The 5,000-nt window shown below is 40.3% G+C and overlaps 2 protein-coding genes across 5 annotated transcripts in view; both read right to left on the bottom strand.

Moving 5' to 3' along the window:
- LOC120949719 (protein phosphatase 1H) overlaps positions 1-3,923 on the bottom strand; it is a 118,891-nt gene extending 114,968 nt beyond the window's left edge. The window contains exon 1 of the mRNA XM_049609720.1: positions 3,914-3,923. The gene's annotated coding sequence lies outside the window, so the exon portion shown is untranslated. The remainder of the gene's footprint in view (positions 1-3,913) is intronic.
- Positions 1,746-5,000, bottom strand: part of LOC120959054 (cAMP-specific 3',5'-cyclic phosphodiesterase-like) — a 26,002-nt gene continuing 22,747 nt past the window's right edge. For all 4 annotated transcript variants that reach the window (XM_040382228.2, XM_040382302.2, XM_040382470.2 and 1 more), the window contains one exon: positions 1,746-5,000. This exon is cut by the window's right edge and continues 461 nt beyond it. The gene's annotated coding sequence lies outside the window, so the exon portion shown is untranslated.

Below are 5,000 nucleotides of genomic sequence, written 5' to 3'. Positions count from 1 at the left end.
TATAAATAAAAAGTACTATGTATACAGAACACAAAAAAAAGGTAGTGGATGCAACCGCACCGCTCTCCCATGGGAAGCAGCCAGTGGGTGTGGTGTGGCGTACACATTTATGATGAACAGAGCCGAAATAAAGTTTGTTTGTGGGTATGTGCAGCAGCGTGGAGCGGTGTGTTAAAGAGGGAATATTTTTCAAAACAAAACAAACAAAAAAAAAGCAACAACACAATGAGCAGCGGAAAATATATCAGAAACAAACGAAATAAACAGAACAGAGCAGTCGTTTTTTTTTGTTTCATGTTTGGCTCCACCGTCCTCCCAGTTTTTACCATCCAATAAATCCATTGCTGGTGGTGAGTGTTTTCATTGCAAAGTGTACACTAAGTGTACACTAAGTGTACACTACCATACGTGGAAAGGAAAAACAAACGACAAAAGGAAAACCGATTAAATTCGATAAAGCGTACGAAGCGAACACAAGGAATTTGTAAAAAAAAAAACAGCTGGGGACAGATTAGCAAAGTGCTCTCATGGCGGGCGCGGTGGTGCTGCTTGGGCCAAGAGAGCAGTTACACATGTAATACACACCTTTATCTTTATGAAGCTCCAGAAGCTACAATTGTCTGGAATAAAAACAATGAGAAAAAAACAACTAAAAACAAAACAAAAGCACTGCTACAACTACCGAACAGAGAGCATTTCTGTACGTATTGCATCCGAAAAAAAAAAAATAGGAAAAAAAGCTTCAATATTTTTATTTTTATTCATGTTTTGACCAAACAATTGAAACGAGAATTTTGTTTTGTTTTTTTTTTGTTTTTTTTCTTCACCTTTACTCTTTATTTTAGCTCAATAATGTAGTTTATGGATGAGACAACCAGTATATTGCGTCTTTTTTCCTCTTCTTATTTTTTGATGCTCTCCCTTCCCCCACTCCCACCCCGACTTTATCCTCGTTTCCACACACACACACACGCACACACACCTTTTTTTTTCTCAAATGTTTTGTTTTTGATTTCTTTCTCTTCTCGAGTTGCTTTTTTGTTGTTTCTTTTTTTTTTTTTGCTATACCAATTGCCTGTTTTTGTGTTTTGTTTCTTTTTTTTACGTTTGTCCAATATTTATTTCAGCCACTTGTTGGTATTGTTCACACTCTCTGTCTGTCTGTCTCTCTCTCTCTTTATCTCTCTCTCGTTTTGCATATTACTTATCTACTCCGAGTGAGTTTTTGTTTGCCGTGTGCATTTTTTTTTTAATTTCTTTCCAGGTCGACATTGTTTTTTCCACACTTTGTGTTTACCCTCTTTCTATTACAACGTGTACATGTGTCATTGTTGTTCTCTCCCTCTCTCTCTCTCTTTCTCTTTTATTTCCTTTGAACTTTCCTCTTGACTCAGGATGTTTCCACGGGTAAGTGTTCCTTGCCTGGTTTTCTTTTCTTCTTTTCCGGCCCATAAATTTCTTAAACTCTGTTCCTTTTTACCTAACCGATTTGGGGGTTCGAAAGGGGTGGGAAGATGACGCGAGGATGGGATACAGTAGGGGACGAATGGGGGGGGGGGGGGGGGAGAACAGGAGTCGGGGGACGTAAGTAGACGATTCGATAGTTCGATAGTAAAAACCAGCTAATAAGCACAAACACCCAGAGACCAGAGATTTCGAGTTCGGAAGAAGGGTTTGCTTGTTTGTTTGTTTTTTGTTTTTTTTTTTGTTACACACTTTGCTTTGGTTTTCGCGTCAGACACCGATGTATTTTTGTTTTTTGTATCGTTTTGTTTTTTTTTTGTTTTCAATTTATTTAAATGTTTTTTTTTGTCTTCGTCTACACCTTCTTCTTCTTTCTTCTTCTTCTTTTTTTTCATTAAGTGTAACAGCAAACAGTTTTGTGTACGTTTCGTGAAAGTGTCGGTGAGTTCGTCTTCATCTTCTTTGGTTTTTGTACAGTATGCGTGTGTGTGTGTGTGTGTGTGTGTGTGTGTGTGTGTGTGTGTGTGTGTGTGTGTGTGTGTTTGCGCGGGTCATCAATGACGTCACCGCCTTAAAATGATTGGTACTGTGTAGTTGTGTTGGTGGGCTATGAGCGGGAGAATATTGATGGTGGGGTATAGAGAATATTGAAACAAGTGTAAGGATAGCCTCAGCAAGGAGCAGGATTGCAGGGAAGGGTGGTAAAGAGAAGTAGTCAGTAGTCTTTCACCAGTGGTTGTGTGTGTGTGTGTGTGTGTCAGTGTGTATCCGTGTGGGTGTAGTTTAGTGTACGCGTGTACGTATGATTATGAGCTTTCTCTAACTCCCGGTAGGACCTGCCTGATTATGGGAGATTTTATAAATATTTATATCCATAATTATCTTATATGATTCATTTGGGTTTTCCCTTTGCTTTGCTTTTCCCCGAACCTTATCTCTCTCTCTCTCTCTTTCTCTCTCTTTCTCTCTCTCTTTCTCGCGCTCTATTTTCCTTCCTCCTTTGCATCTCTATGAGACTACTCCACACTGTTTTGGTTGCTCACCGTTTTGGGCTTTTTGTTTTCTTCTCTTTTTGTTTGCTTTTACTAAGATACACTGATATTGTTTTTGGTTTTACTGTTCTCCTCTCCCTCTATATATATATATATATGCTTCTTTTTTTTGTGTGTCTTTTCTCTCTTCCGCCCACTCCGCGAGCCTTCGGACGTTCTTTTTGCTTTTGCTTTATTGATTTCCTCTACTAGCTCTTTCGCTTTAATTTGCTTAAACGACACTACACTGTGTTCACTAGCTTCCATGTAATAAGCGCTCAGTACAGCGAAAAATACACCATTTTTCGTGTTTTTATATGTGAGTGTGTGTGTGTGTGTGTGTTTTATATGCTCATTCTCTCGGCGCATTTTTTTTTTGTTATTCTTTTCAAACGTTTTTGTGGAGTTTTTTGTTATTGTTATTTTCTTTTACTTTTTATTTCTTTGCTGATTTTCTCTTTGCTGATTTTCGGCTAGTTCGGCCACCTTTGCAACAAATAGAACCCTACCCACAACTGTTACTGTATGTATGTTTATATACCGGTGTGTGGTTTTGTTGTTGTTTATGTTTTTTTTTTGTGTGTTATACCTCTTTGTAAACTTTCCTACACAGCGCCAATAGATGCGAAAACCCATATATTCTAACAACAAAAATAAAAGTTAGATATGCATTCAGCTTATTTACGTCATATCGCCGGCGCTTCCGCCCTCCGCTGGCTGTTGCTTCTTAATGGTTATTTTTTTTTTTTGTTTCGATTTGTTTTCTCGAGTTGTGGCGTGCAAATCGTGATTGCATCGTGGGTAGTGGTGGTTGTTTTTTTTTTTGGTAAGTACATAGGCAGCAAACTAAAAATTATTATAATATTTCTGCTTTCACTGCACTGTTCTCTCTCTCTCTCTCTCTCTCTCTCTCTCTCTCTCTCTCTCTCTCTCTCTCTCTCTCTCTCTCTCTCTCTCTCTCTCTCTCTCTCTCGGTGGTGTGTAGGTGTTTGCAAGGTGCAACATAATAAAGATTTTTTAAAAACTTAATTTAAAATGAAAAAGGTAAAACACGATGCACAATTTCACTACAATTTCCAAAACACCAAAAACGATTTTTCTCGCACCCACAACACAACACATTTTTGGGTTTTTTTTCTGAACTGTGTGTGTTTGTGTGTTTTTTAAAAGTAGTAGATAGTGTGTTGCCTGCCTTTGCCTTTGGGAAAATGGGAGCACATCATAAACCCTTTCTTCTTTAAAGAGTGCTACTAACTATCTCCGTCTGACCCTCTCTGCGAGTTTGTGTGTGTGTGTGTGTGTGTCGGCACAGCTAAACAATAATAATTGGTAACATTGATACTGTGTAGCATTGCTCACCGTTGCGCTTCAACCCACCTTCAACCGCTACAACTGTTATTAATATGCCACGCGATGACGCCCCTTTCGTTATTCTAGTTATGCTCGACTAGCGACGTAGTGGGAACCGCAGCTCCACACTGCCAAGAGTCCCCATGTTTGCTGTCCTAATGTATTACACACTCATAGTCCGCGAATGCAGTGGGATAAATATGCCTTTGGCGGGGGGATGGTGGTGTGTGATAGCCAATGATGGATAAACATCAACCTTTTTTTTTTGTTTTTTTTTTTTTTGTTAGTTCTTCCTTTGGTTATTGCCGAGATCTCGCGTACGCCACCTGTCTAGAGTTGACGCTAAATACTTCTATCAAACACACACACACACACACTCAAACTCACCGTCCCCTGCTACATGTATGTATATATGCGCGTGTGGGTATACATATACAGATATAATTATCGCTTTCTCTGCTCTCTCTTTACAATTTCGACTACTGATTTGAACCACCGATGGGCACCGAACGCATCGGTTTCTGCTGCAAAGGGTGTGCATCTGGTCACCTGGCCACACAGATCCATGCTGCGGATTCCCCTGACCTCTACCAACTGGCGTCGGCGGAGTGCGTACGCACTTCAAACTACAGGGTCTGAATGATCGGTACGCTCTGCTTCAATTCTGAGTGGGACAGAGTGACCAGAGTGACCACCCGGTGCCATCAGTGGATTGGCTGAGCTTGATGACTCTATGCTGCTATCCCCGCTCTTACAAACTGCCTTGTTTACTGCCAAGTACGTTGCTAAGTATATTGCTGTGTCAATTGTTGATGGCGGTGGTGGTTTCGTACCATAACCTCTAGCTATATATATATAGTGTATGTATGTATATATTTATATATGTCTGTCGCCCCTCCTGTTTCCCTAATATCGTGTACGTAATGTCCCCTTTCCTTCCGCTCCTTCCCCTTTTCTATACACTTGGTGCACCTTGTTGTTTTGTTTTTGTTTTTGTTCACTTTCAGTCCTTTTAAGGAGTTTGCTCGTGTCTTCTTTCCAGCAGAAGATCCTTGTGCTCCATTCGTGTGTCTGTGTGCACGTTTGTACGCGTTTCTAGGTAGCACACACACATGCACGCACGCATACAAAAATTCGCACCCCCACGGGGCGAGG

This window comes from Anopheles coluzzii, chromosome X (genome assembly GCF_943734685.1).
Source record: "Anopheles coluzzii chromosome X, AcolN3, whole genome shotgun sequence".
Classification (NCBI taxonomy): Eukaryota; Metazoa; Arthropoda; class Insecta; order Diptera; family Culicidae; genus Anopheles; species Anopheles coluzzii.
This window is presented reverse-complemented; position numbering and strand designations above follow the sequence as displayed.